We start from the raw sequence: 15351 nt of genomic DNA on the forward strand, positions 1-15351 counted from the left end.
CTTTGGCTTGTTTAATTCTAAAACAGTTTGTGGTAAAGTCCAAAGATCCATTCAATTCCTTCAGAGTCTGACTACCTAATATTAAGTCAATACCTGTCAGGTTTGCAGCAATTAAAGCAGAAAGCTGAAATTCATGACTCTGAATTTTGACCTGAAATGTTATCGTGCTATGTGCATGAATAAACTGACCATTACCCAACTTTAGGTTTACTACATCAACTGAGACTGGTTGTATAGAGGATAAATACTTTGAATTTTGCACTGTAGAAGAAGAAATGATAGAGCGTGTCGCTCCACTATCAAACAACAATGAAATTCCTTTACCATCATGTAAAGTACCTCTCACAAAATTACGTGTGTCCAGTTGAATATCCACATTACGGTCGTTCCCTGTATATCTAGAAGTAGGAATATTACTATTCTTCCAAATATTATCTGCTTTACGTTTCGATCTTCCTTTACTTGGTACTTTGTCTGGAGTCACTGTATGATGAGTGCTATCATAAGTGCTCCCTAATGAAAATTCTGTGGTGGTACTTTGTTTACATTAGCCTCCATTTCATGGCTTAGGCGAATTTGACAATATTGTGCAAAATGACCTCGATTTTGGCAGTAGTAACATGTAATTGAAGGATTAAAACATGGTAACCTTCTCCTGTTATCATTTTGACCTGTCCTAGGACCACGAGAATCACGAGAACTATATCTTTGCCTCATATCTTTTGGATTGTCTTGCGATTCTGACCTACGTGAATGATCAAACTTGGTCTCTAGTTCCTGTTCACTGACAGACATTATGCCGAATACAAGTAGGCTAGTTATGATACAACATGAGCCTATACTAAATTGAACACACTATCGACCGTAATACAAATAGCAAATATGCAATACATGGACACGATTAAAATAACTTATCGGCACACTCTGATCTCAAATAGGGGTTTGGGATACAAATTGGCATGATTTCACTCACCCTTAAGTTTAACTAAGAACTGGTAGTGGAACTGCAAACGATGATTGAAGTCCCTCGGTTAGTAGTAGTAGTAGTGGCAGGTAGTAGCAGTAGCAGGCGGGCCTACATCTCGTGTGCTGCAGATTCGTTCGCCGTTAACATCGGGTAGAGTCGAGGCTTAGATCGCGAAAATGTTCAGTTCTGATGTTTAGAGCTGTAGTATTCTACGTACTAGTTGCGCGAATGTTCAAACGCGAACTGCATGCTGGGTTGATTAACGTTAGTGTACGATCAGTGGTTCCGGTGTACAGACTTAGGCTAGTATAGGCTGACTTCCCTCGTAGAGTGTGTATGTTAGGCAACTTCGTGAACATGCGTTGTGTTCCTCGTTAGGTCCTCGGGCCAAAAAAATCCTCCTGTTCGTTATTGAACGTAACGAACGAAAGTTGTGAAAAGTTCCGTTACCGTTTTGTTCCTGAAGAAAGCAACCGATCTCCACCATGTAATATTGTGATGAGCCCGCTTCCTCCGATAGTAAAACTATATCGGGACTCGCGATAGAAAGGTACTGGGATATCTTGATGCCGTATTTATGCTTCTTCAGGAGATGTCTCGAACGGAAGAAAACAATGACTTCACACAAAAAACAATTTGACGAGATAGGATTTGATTAATGATTCGGTATAATTTCTTCTCTGTCGATTCTCTTTACAAATAAAACTAAATTACAATGATTTGACTTGACTTGACTTGACTCCGTCAATTAAACAATTAGGAGTGATGAAATAGTAACGAAGCAATGACGAACTGATCACGGAGCGCTGACGGAGTGATAAATTTGCTGATCAAGCGATAAATTTGCTGACGGAGTGCGTAAACTTTCGGCCTCCTTTTCCTTTTAAACCTTACTTCCATAAAATCTCACTGCGCACAATCAGTAGACAGCCAATAACCTGACCATCCAGTATTAACTTAATGATATAAAAATAAGTGCGCTGGCACTGATCTGCCCTGATTGGTTGGGAGTTTGGAAGTCCATCCCCTTTCTATGGAAACTTCCATACCACGTGAGAGAACCTTCTCGAATGTTCCACAGACATAATGGAATCTATTTTGGGAAAAGGCCCTGTACCAAGATTCAATAAGATAGTTAAAAACTTCTCGTGGGAAAACTGAATCCATGACCTAGATAAATACATAAGAGGCCTGTAAGGTGTCTCGATGGAGTGTTTCGGTAACATCAAAGAGATGGTATCACTATTTCATAACAATCATTCCCGGGAATCCCGGACATAATAAAAATATTGACGTATTACTATTTGAAATAAAGAAAAGAAAGCACAGTATTTCTGGTGTCTGTGTTCTTAGTTTGAATAATATCTCATCAATTTACGTACTGGCCAAGACCTATATATTAAAGAATCAACTTTTCACAGGGTAATTTGGAACTTTGCTACACCAAATATCTAACATTACATGGGTTCAGCCTGTTGCCGGACCTCAAAGTTATTCTGAATTTTTGTTATTTATTGTGAAGGTTCCCATGTATAAAATCTTACCACATGTATTTCACCTCGTTTTGATATAATAATTATAACAATTTTAATAAATTTTGAGCCAAAACCACAGGGAGAATTATATCCAGCTTAAATCCATCTTCGCTCAGGACTGTATATTATAGCCTAGTGTCACGAACAGGTACACAAAGTGCAGTACGGTACTTGAGAGTTAATGCAGTAATGAAATGGATTTGTTTATTATTGCGGAGGGTTCCACGATGTCATTTAGAGTTATCTTTGGCTACTTTTCTAATTTTGATGAACTTTTTGTACAAAAGATGGATATTGTACCTATTGAAAGTATATGGAGAACACAACAGACGATTAATGATATAAGTAGTTCTGTACTATTCTCATGTATATATAGTTTATAATCTCATATTTACATAGCCACTTTGTTACATTATTCTTGTCTGAAGTTCCAAACACGTGGTGACTTGTTGATAGTTGAACAATTTTCATTTGAAGGGTTGCCCTATTCCAACATCATGGAATAGTGGGGAATTTCCAATTTCTGGATGTGTATGGATTACTGGTTTTAACCTTGTGCGAACAAGTTAAATCTAATATCGTACACTGAGTATGTATGAAGCATGCTTGGGGTGCTTTTTCCCAAGGTTTGTGATGTTTTTTTTTAAAGTACATGGTCTAGGCTATGACATTAAATGTGTGACATTGACAGTCTCGTAACTAAGTGCTTTGCAATGTTGGGGAAATCCTGGTAGTAGTTATGATACCCAGATTCATGTTGCAACACTACCGGTTGTGTGAAATTTGCACTACCGCACAACCCTATACGGTACTAGGACATCCTGTCCACTGCCGATCTAACTATGAGTCAATGAGAGGATACATCAGTAGGTTATATATCCCCAACATAGTACTGTACTAGGACATCCTGTTCACTGCCAATCTAACTATGAGTCAATGATAGGATACATCAGTAGGTTATATTTCCCCAACACAGTACGGTACTAGGACATCCTGTCCACTGCCAATCTAAGTATGAGTCAATGATAGGATACATCAGTAGGTTATATATCCCCAACACAGTACGGTACTAGGACATTCTGTCCACTGCCAATCTATCTACTGTATAATTAAGTCAATGATAGGATACATCAGTAGGTTATATATCCCCAACTTAGTTCGGTACTACGACATCCAGTCCACTGCCAACCCAACTATGAGTCAATGATAGGATACATCAGTAGGTTAATATATATTCCCAACATAGTACGGTACTAGGACATTCTGTCCACTGCCAATCTAACTATGAGTCAATGAGAGGATACATCAGTAGGTTATATATCCCCAACAAAGTATGGTACTAGGACATCCTGTCCACTGCCAATCTAACTACATCAGTCAATTAGAGGATACATCAGTAGGTTATATTTCCCCAACACAGTACGGTACTAGGACATCCTGTGCACTGCCAATCTAACTATGAGTCAATTAAAGGATACATCAGTAGGTTATATATCCCCAACGTAATACAGTACTAGGACACTCTGTCCACTAACTGCCAATCTAACTATGAGTCAATGATAGGATACATCAGTAGGTTATATATCCCCAACACAGTACGGTACTACTGTAGGACATCCTGTCCACTGCCAATCTAACTATGAGTCAATTAAAGGATACATCAGTAGGTTATATATCCCCAACACAGTACGGTACTAGGACATCCTGTCCACTGCCAATCTAACTATGAGTCAATGAGATGATACATCAGTAGGTCATATATCCCCAACACAGTACGGTACTAGGACATCCTGTCCACTGCCAATCTAACTATGAGTCAATTAGAGGATACATATCCAACATAGTATGGTACTAGGACATCCTGTCCACTGCCAATCTAACTATGAGTCAATTAGAGGATTCATCAGTAGGTTATATACCAACAAAGTACTGTACTAGGACATCCTGTCTACTGCCAATCTAACTATGAAACAATTAGGGCCAGGATACATCAATAGGTTATACTGTATATCCCCAACTTAGTACGGTACTAGGACATCCTGTCCACTGCCAATCTAACTATGAGTCAATTAGAGGATACATCAGTAGGTTATATCTCAAACATAGTACAGGACTACAGGTAGGACATCCTGTCCACTGCCAATCTAACTATGAGTCAATGATAGGATACATCAGTAGGTTATATATCCCCAACACAGTACGGTACTACTGTAGGACATCCTGTCCACTGCCAATCTAACTATGAGTCAATTAAAGGATACATCAGTAGGTTATATATCCCCAACACAGTACGGTACTAGGACATCCTGTCCACTGCCAATCTAACTATGAGTCAATGAGATGATACATCAGTAGGTCATATATCCCCAATACAGTACGGTACTAGGACATCCTGTCCACTGCCAATCTAACTATGAGTCAATTAGAGGATACATATCCAACATAGTATGGTACTAGGACATCCTGTCCACTGCCAATCTAACTATGAGTCAATTAGAGGATTCATCAGTAGGTTATATATACCCAACAAAGTACTGTACTAGGACATCCTGTCCACTGCCAATCTAACTATGAAACAATTAGGGCCAGGATACATCAATAGGTTATATATCCCCAACTTAGTACGGTACTAGGACATCCTGTCCACTGCCAATCTAACTATGAGTCAATTAGAGGATACATCAGTAGGTTATATCTCAAACATAGTACAGGACTACAGGTAGGACATCCTGTCCACTGCCAATCTAACTATGAGTCAATTAGAGGATACATCAGTAGGAAATATATCCCAAACATAGTACAGGACTACAGGTAGGACATCCTGTCCACTGCCAATCTAACTATGAGTCAATTAGAGGATACATCAGTAGGAAATATATCCCAAACATAGTACAGGACTACAGGTAGGACATCCTGTCCACTGCCAATCTAACTATGAGTCAATTAGAGGATACATCAGTAGGTTATATATCCCCAACACAGTACAGTACTAGGACATCCAGTCCACTGCCAATCTAACTATGAGTCAATGATAGGATACATCAGTAGGTTATATATCCCCAACACAGTACGGTACTAGGACATGCCCTCATACAAATTAAAGCATGCAATTTGCATGTAAATTGCATGTAAATTGTATGTATCTTGTATGAAAAGGCTAAAACATGCAATTTGCATGCATGTACATGCTCTACACATGCTGTTTTCATACAATTTACATGCATGCATCCAGGAAGCATGTATTTATGCATGCATGTATTCGAATACATTCGTGTAAACCTTACACTAAGCATGTATCGCAGCAATATAAGTGTCCATTGGGCATGTAACTTGGTGTATGCATGCATTTAACCAAACTGTCAAACATGTATTTGGACTTACTGTAGTTGTTTTATGAATGCTTGTGAAGCATGTATTTTGGACTTTGTCAAATTCATAGTGCATGTATTCAAATTTACAGTGCATGTATTTTGGACTTTGATTTACAATTGCACACGTGCAATTAGTCAATTTGGATGTAATTTTATTGTATACTGTATATAGGATGATTATATCATATTTTATCACAATAAGTTTTGGTAGGAATGAAGAGTTTGATTATTTTTCTTTTCCAGATGAGCTCTTGACATCTTAAGATGCAAACAAGAATTCATTTTTTTCGAATTTCAGCTAGGTGGTTGTTTAAAGTTACAAGTACAACCTCATGCATTGGTGATATATGTTATTAAATGGAGCACCCTGAAATATAAAGCATTGATTTGGTATTCTCCCGTGAGTTATAAGGAAATGCCATTGTGTATTTAGCTACTGTACATGCTTCATACAGTGCCTTGATTCCAACTTTACATACTGTGATAACAGAAATTTAAAAACTTTATAAAAAATACAGGATGATGCGGTATGACTTTTTGAAGTTTATATTTGGTATTGCCTGCACTCTCAAAATAATTATTTTACCAGTTATACATTCACTAATGTTCACTAATGCATTACAACAATAAGTTGGTGAAAGTAGAGTGGACTAGTACTCTATGTTACATCCCTAGTAGTCAATTAGGGTCACAACCCTCTTTATGGACACCAAATGTTTTTTGGGTGGCCAAATGTACACAGTCAATTGGAAAAATGTCAGCCAGTGTTTTTAGTTACTAGGAATTCAAAACGGGCGTTCCAGGGACGCATCTGCCCGAAAAAGTTTGCATTCAGCAGATAAAAACTTATGTCCCCCAAGACAAACCTGTGTTAAAAGCACAAGCCAAGCTATGGCCTTTACGTTCTTTTGAAGTCAAGTATAACATCCCTAGATCACAATTGCTTGCACTTTGAGACTAAATAGTATGGTTGAGGCCTATATACACACACAAACAAATTAAAAAAAGATAAAATTAGTTGCAGTACATTTCAAGAACATGTACAAATTTGAATGTTCACCAAAGCTGATGTTTTTCCTGTTCTGGTAGACTTAGCCTAAGCTAAGTGTAACATGCACAGTACGACTTCCTTGAGTACTGTAGGCCAAAACTAGAGCAGAAGCTCATACCTTTTCGAGCTTAAAAATGTAGGGCCCACAAAACTTTATGGCCCACCAAATTTCAGATTCCACCAATTTTGGGCCCATGAGGGATAACCCCCCCCCCCTCCATTAGCAGAATACTGGCCACACCACTGGCTATAATTCCTATTTTCCCCCTTTAAATCCTGTTTTACCCACTCTCTCAAACAATACCACTGACCTACCCTATTGAACTTTCTCCCCTCTACCTGAGCAGACCTGAAGCTGGCTGCCTACATACCTCAGGCTCAAAGACTTCTAAGAATCGGCAAGTTCTGATTGGCTATAGGGCTCTCATGCTTACAGTTCAACAGTTAATAACAACTCCCAGTCCTGCTTTAATTCCACTAACAGCCTCTGCAGAGCTTAACCACAAATGTAAACAAACACTGCAGACACTGGGAGACAAATTAAAGGAGCTTTGGCAAAAGGTGAAGGCTCAGATTTTTTTAAACAATGGGGATTAATTGTAATTAATTAACTTTTGACCAAAATTTTTAGGCATCATCTTATTCATACACAATCCAACAATCATCAGTTCAACTTTGAATATGATCCATCAAAATCTTGAGGAGATTGAGATATTTGAAAATATTACAAATGACCCCTGATGACCCCCTAAATGACATTTGACCTCAATTTTCCGAACACCCCTCATAACCCTCATCCCAAGGAACGTTGTGACCAAGTTTCATTATAACTGGCCATACACTGTACGAACAGGAGCAATTTGAAAATATAGGGCCGTGGCCCGGGCTACAAAAGACCCCTAGTTGATCTTTGATCTCAAATTCATGAACACCCTGAAGGTAAAACTTCCATAGTACTATCGTGACAAACCCTCAACATTGTACCATGGAATCTGTAGGAGAAGAAGCATTTTGCGTATTTCCACAAAATGGCCCATTACGGCCCACAGGTGACCATTGACCCCAAATTTCGGACCATCTCTGATGGCCCTATACCCAATGGTCCTTGTGTCCAAGTTTCATGAAATTCCATCAAACACTGTGTGAGTGGGAGCGGTTTTACCAATTGTTGACGGATAGAGTGATAGAGTGATAGACTCCGCACTGTAACAATAGCTCAGACCAGCATGCTGGTATGAGCTAAAAAACTATATTTGGCATTACTTTACATTGTGACTAACAGCAAAACAGTCTTTGGATTTTTCTTTGCAAAACAACTTCTGTCATCCACCCCTACTCCCCCCCCCTCCCCCCAAGGAAAAAAAATAGAACGGCAACCTAAGTGTAATTGTTCTTCCTTCTGAGCACTGAACACGAGCCCTTCAATCTTATTATTCAGGTAACTCTTGTGCCGTAGAATAAAGCAGTAAAGGTTTTACAAATTTCCAAAGAGATACGCAATGCCCTCTTGAGTCAAAAGTGAATGACAGCCATTAAGACAGAAAGAAAGATGAGAGGCTTACCACAGCAAGTTACAACAAATACTTTTCAAATTGATTTTACCTACTGTACAATGAAGAATAACATTCAGATTACTATGAAATTCCTTACATATAGGAAATGCTTGTTGAAATTATTGTTTCACAACAAAAAGGTCATAACATGACCAACCTTATGGATTTTGACCTAACCTTATGGATTTTGTGTACAAACATATATAAATAGAATATAAATGATTGGTGTCTTTACACAGTAAAAAACAAAAACCACAAACAGCTCATTCACTTGAGCCTAGGCTAAAATGACTGACTCTTCTAACTCATTGGGGTTAATTACATTCAAAATTTTGCAATTTTATGATAGGCAAACATAAAAAAGGTGGTACATGTTAACAAAAGTCTAGTATACCCATAGATATTGTTTTACATAGCCAGTGGTATCTTGAGAGAGTTGTCAGAGCTGGTAAATATTGGGTCTACATGTAAGCAAAAAACCTTTGGCTACCATACCATTTACTGTACTCATGTTACAGTACTTAAACTATGCATCTCTTCGACTGGTGTGTACCGTTCAATGAACACAATTAGTATAACAATTAAATAACTATCAATAGTGTTTGAAAATCAATTGTGAACAAGAATAACATTTTTCTGCATTGTACTGAATTCACAATTTTATTCATATAGTCATTTATATCTACAGTGTTCCTGTGGGTTCATTTCTTTCTTTCTCCAAACAATACTGATCAGAATCAGCTTTCTAATAAAAAGATTATGTTATACTTACGTAACTTAAACAGGGCCCTCTGTTTCAATCACTTTCAATCAGATTGGGAACCTCAGCAATGTAACTAATATTCTTTGCATCAGTGAAATCCATGCACACACAAACAGCAACCAAAATCACACACAGAAATAAAATATCTTTGGTTGGGTGGTGAAACGTCAACATTAATATGTGTTAATTTATTGTTGGATACATCATCCTTCATCAGAGAAATTGGCAGTTTTTCCATGTTACACACAAGCGCTACATACCTGCTACTGCATAAACAAAACTTCTGCTTTACATCGTGACTCACAGCAAAGAAGTCTTTAGATTGTTCTTTACCAAACAACTTGTTTTCCACCCCTACTCCTCCCCTCCCCCCAAGAAAAAAATAATAGAATGGCAACCTAAGTGTAATTGTTCTTCCTTCTGAGCACTGAACACGAGCCCTTCAATCTAATTATTCAGGTAACTCTTGCGGAGAGTGAAGTTAAGAAAAGGTTCACTGTTTTACGAGAAATACGTGGAAAGTCCATTGTGATTGCGGTACACTCCGCACAATGACATCACAGAGTGACCTGTACGTGCTTTTTGCACCACGTTTCTGGTCAGTTCGAATCTGCTACTGTAAGTTTGACATCAAATAATGTCTCTTTGGACTAAACGGGAACCACGGTATTGTTTGTGTACTTTTTACTACTAAAATACTTTAGACTAGTATGATCTAGCCACAAAAAAAAAAATTTCCGCCTCCAGCTATGCATTTTAAGGGCAGTTTCATGCTCCTAATTTTAAAGAGGCTTAATTGCATGTAATTTTGGTGGACTAGGCTACAGGGCTAATCCTAGGTATGGACCAAGGCAGTAATAGTAATACAAATAAGATCCTAGCCTATATAGGCCTATTCACAATATTACCCTACTAATAAAAAGTACTAGGTTTTCTGTAGGCAGTCTATAGCCTTACCAAATACCACAGGCTGTATACCTTTTTGTTCATGGTGAGAAAAACATCCAGTTCCATCATAACTGAAGTAAAAAAAGTCATTTTAACAACCTTTCAGCTCCTTCATTGATTCCTTCTGTTGGGAGTTGAGTAGTATTCAGACTAGTCGTAGAACTAGTACTAGCTGGGCTAACGTCAACACTAACATGAGTAGTGTCACTAATATTGGGCTTAACGTAAGGCATCTCATCACCATTGTCTAAATCGTCTAACTGAGATGAGCTTAGTCGCCACCGTGTGGTTGGTGGCATACATTTAAACGGGTTGCTTGTCCTGAAATAGTCTCTATATTTAGAAGGCATTGTAGGCCTCAATATTGATCGACAAAAGTTCCGGAAGTTTCTTAGAGCATAGAAGTAACGTCGTCCGTACTTCCTCTAAAAGTCTAAGGACAAGGTCTAGGCCTATACATATCGCGCGATACACGCACAGTACAGTAGTAGTAGTAATGTGACGCCCAGGGGAGCGTCACGTAAACGCCTCCGTACATAGGTGGCATTACTGCTGGAGTAGTTGTCCTGTTTGTGTGTATTGTTTTATTGTTCTCTGGGGGTCTGTTTTATCTAATATCTTTTTATATGTAAAGTGAATTGTTGTAGTTTCATATGCTAATTTATACCTTTTGTTTCCGTCTCCCTTTCAGCTGTCCAGCTCTCGTGACAAAAGTCTGGTCCCTCCGTAGCTATGTGGAATGTTCGAGCCACGCGAAGTTCCAATGTTTCGTTTCAGTTTTTGTGTTAAGTTAGGGCACTTGCCATTTTGGGTTCTAAGAGTGTGTTCCATTTTTTGGTGTTTGCTGCTACCTAGTGAGGTCCGTTGGTCAGTTCGTTAAGTAAGTTAAATGTTCTTTTATAGTTTAGGCAAGTCCGAGTCCTATTTCTTATAATATTGTAGGCGTATTTCCCCGTTTGTCAGAATCCCTTTAAATTATTACATCTAAATTTACTAAAAGGTTGGGAGCACGGTCGATATTATCGCCGCACCCTGCGGGGTAATTCTTATATTTGTGGCGCGGGGGTGACCTTAATTCGGGTTGAATTTTCCCCGAGGCAACGCCTACGTATTGTAGATTTAGGACTCGAAATTATACGTTTGGCCACGGACTTCACAGGTACGTATAGTTATCCTTTATGTAAATTATAAGCCGGAATTTGTGGATTTGTATGTAATTAATTAAATATTGGTCCTAATTTATCACCTTACTACCTTATTTTTGGAGGTCACTGCGTTGACCTCCTGTATTATTTAATTTGGTTTTTTATAGACACCTGCCCAAGTGGAGAAGGCAAAGGTTTTTTTGTATTAAATGTATTAGAAGCTTAAAAAGCAATTTATTTGTTCGTGTGTTTATTGGTTCAGTGTGTCTCAACTTGTAGTTGCCCCACATTCATCCTGACATAGGGTGGCCGACAGCGGCCCTATCGAACCCACGGCCGCTCGGCAAGTTATAACCCCGTTTGGGGCGCTACATTTTGGTGTCAGAAGTGGGATTTGCTATCTCTGCGAAATGACCCACAAATTTCCTATAATAGGAACACAGACCAAGGAAACCCCGTAGTTGCTTGATATTGGTCGGAGTAGGCCAATTGGCAACCACCCCAACTTTTTCTGGGTCCGCTTCTACCCCCTGGTTAGATACCACAAATCCCAAATAATTCACCTTCCTCCTAATCAACTCACACTTAGATGGCTTCAGCCTCAGACCAGCCTCCCGTAGCCTTGTCATAACCTCATTAAGTCTACTCATATGCTCCTCTAAGGTCCTAGCATAAATAATAATATCATCAATGTAAATTAAGCAAGTTCTCCAATGTAACCCTCGTAAGACCTGCTCCATCAATCTTTGAAATGTCCCCGGGGCATTGCATAACCCAAATGGCATGACATTAAATTCATACAGACCGGTTCCCATAGAAAATGCGGTTTTCACTTTGTCCACATTCTCCATCTCTACCTGCCAGTACCCACTTCTTAGATCTAGGGTCGAGAACCACTGAGATCCAGAGAGAGCATCCAAACTGTCATCTATTCTAGGTAAGGGAAATGCATCTTTGTTAGTGACATTATTAAGTTTACGATAATCAATACAAAATCGTATCGACCCATCTTTCTTTTTCACCAGAACAACCGGGGAAGCCCATGCACTGTTAGAGGGACTTATTACCCCCTCCTCCAACATCTTGTCTACTTCAGCCTGAGCTTGAACTCGTTGATGGAAGGGCATTCGCCGAGGAGCCTGACGAATTGGGCGGGCATCACCCGTTGCTATACTATGCTTAACGATACCTGTTCTGCCGAGGGGCTCGCCCTTACATGAGAAAACATCCCTATTTGCCTCCAAAAACTTCCAAAGGACTGTTTTATCCTTATCATCCAACTGTTCCCCACTACGACTGTACAATTCTTCTAAATCTGGAGGGAGACCACCAGATGTATTAACAGATGAAGTCTCTCCCCCTATTACCTCATTGACCTCTGTGACCATCGCCACAACAGTACCTTTGGTAATCGTAAGAGGAGTGCTGGTGAGATTAAGAATCCTTAAGGGTACTACATCCTTAGAGGTATCTACCAAAACCCGACCAATTAGGACATTGGGCCTTTCAGCAAAGCTCTGAGCCATCTCCACTATACCATTTCCATTCAACTTATGAATCAGCCCTTTTGCAACAATGTTCCCTTCTACCACTATTTCCCTTTCTGCCGGGATGGTGATTGAATCAGCCAAAGATACCCCTACAGTAAGATTCGGAATGTTCACATTCAATGGCACCGAACAATGACCAGTACCCACATACAAAGTAGGATTATCACCCATTTGTAATTGACAAGAATTCAGATTAAAAAAATCCATACCCAACAAACCAGTGGTAGCAATATCAGCAATAACGACAGGCATCTTAGTTATTAAACTACCCACCTTTAAATTCAATTGACATTCACCTTTAACCTGTAGGGGCGCTCCATCTACCCCCGTCATAATGGAATCTACTACTCTGAGCGAACAATTAGGTCCTTCCAACCCAAGTTGTTTCCATACATGTTCACTCAAAATGGTGAAGTCGGAGCCGGTGTCTAACAAGAAAGGAACACTGGTATCATTTAACAACACATCTACATATAACCTCCCTCTTTCACTTTTTCCAATTTGTTGGATCTCTTTACCATCAGCTGAGAGGCGATCCTCCTGCTCAACTGTGTTTAGTTTCCCATGTTTTTTTGTGGACAATTTCTGCTAATGTGCCCCCACTGTCTACAATACCAGCACTGATATGGTTCTGGTTGTCTAGGACTAGGAACAAATGCCGTACCTGTAGGAGCAGGTGGGCCACCCGCAGGAACATGGGCAGGACTAGACCAGGTTTCCATAAATTTTGTCATTCGTTCACTGAGTTCCTGCAACCGGCCCATCTGCGACTCTATTTTACTAATTCTAAGGGCAAAATCCTCCTGTCCCTTGGTATCTACTGTAAACACTGCCTTCTTTTGCCTTATTACACCCTCTGCACGATCTATAGCATCAATTTCTAAGGCTAGATTGAGTGCTTCTGGCAAGGTTTTAGGAGCACCCCTTCGAACAGCAATTCTAATATCTCGATCATGAAGGGCAGAAATGAAATAATCCATTGCTAGCTCATCTTGAGCCGGACGCATTATGCACGAGTTCCGGGCTGCGGGAGATGTTTCACGAAGAAAATACTTCATATGCGACTACTGGGGATAGGGCTGAAGGGGAAAGTTGTGACAGAGATATATCGAGCGAAGTAGAGGCTAGGAGCGATCAACATTATGATAGTGATTGTGAGGAGGCGGCCTCGCTAGGTAATATAGGACCTACAGGACGAAGACGTCGACCTCCGGTGTGGTTAAGTGATTATGTCCAATATTAGCGTGACTGATCACCATACTAATATTTAAAGGAAATGTAATTGCTTGTTAATCGTTAGTAACCGGTTTGGATGCAGAACTGTGGATTGTGCGCAGGTTCATTGTTCTGCGGGTGTTTGGCATATTACATACATTTGGTTGGGACGGCACGAGTGTTGTATGTTTGGGCATTTCATTGGGAACTACCTATTGTAATTTCCTACCATTGCAATTTTGTAATTTCCATTGTAATTTCCTGTTGTAGACTCGAGGGCGAGTCCTAATCATTAGGGTGGGGGTGGTGTGACGCCCAGGGGAGCGTCACGTAAACGCCTCCGTACATAGGTGGCATTACTGCTGGAGTAGTTGTCCTGTTTGTGTGTATTGTTTTATTGTTCTCTGGGGGTCTGTTTTATCTAATATCTTTTTATATGTAAAGTGAATTGTTGTAGTTTCATATGCTAATTTATACCTTTTGTTTCCGTCTCCCTTTCAGCTGTCCAGCTCTCGTGACAAAAGTCTGGTCCCTCCGTAGCTATGTGGAATGTTCGAGCCACGCGAAGTTCCAATGTTTCGTTTCAGTTTTTGTGTTAAGTTAGGGCACTTGCCATTTTGGGTTCTAAGAGTGTGTTCCATTTTTTGGTGTTTGCTGCTACCTAGTGAGGTCCGTTGGTCAGTTCGTTAAGTAAGTTAAATGTTCTTTTATAGTTTAGGCAAGTCCGAGTCCTATTTCTTATAATATTGTAGGCGTATTTCCCCGTTTGTCAGAATCCCTTTAAATTATTACATCTAAATTTACTAAAAGGTTGGGAGCACGGTCGATATTATCGCCGCACCCTGCGGGGTAATTCTTATATTTGTGGCGCGGGGGTGACCTTAATTCGGGTTGAATTTTCCCCGAGGCAACGCCTACGTATTGTAGATTTAGGACTCGAAATTATACGTTTGGCCACGGACTTCACAGGTACGTATAGTTATCCTTTATGTAAATTATAAGCCGGAATTTGTGGATTTGTATGTAATTAATTAAATATTGGTCCTAATTTATCACCTTACTACCTTATTTTTGGAGGTCACTGCGTTGACCTCCTGTATTATTTAATTTGGTTTTTTATAGACACCTGCCCAAGTGGAGAAGGCAAAGGTTTTTTTGTATTAAATGTATTAGAAGCTTAAAAAGCAATTTATTTGTTCGTGTGTTTATTGGTTCAGTGTGTCTCAACTTGTAGTTGCCCCACATTCATCCTG

The 15351-nt window shown here is 39.6% G+C and overlaps 1 protein-coding gene across 3 annotated transcripts in view; it reads right to left on the reverse strand.

Annotated features, from left to right (window-relative positions):
• The window catches only part of LOC139955968 (uncharacterized), a 595985-nt gene that overhangs the window by 100571 nt on the left and 480063 nt on the right, over positions 1-15351 (reverse strand). The gene's annotated exons all lie outside the window — the stretch shown is intronic.

Source organism: Apostichopus japonicus, chromosome 2 (assembly GCF_037975245.1).
Source record: "Apostichopus japonicus isolate 1M-3 chromosome 2, ASM3797524v1, whole genome shotgun sequence".
Taxonomy (NCBI): domain Eukaryota; kingdom Metazoa; phylum Echinodermata; class Holothuroidea; order Aspidochirotida; family Stichopodidae; genus Apostichopus; species Apostichopus japonicus.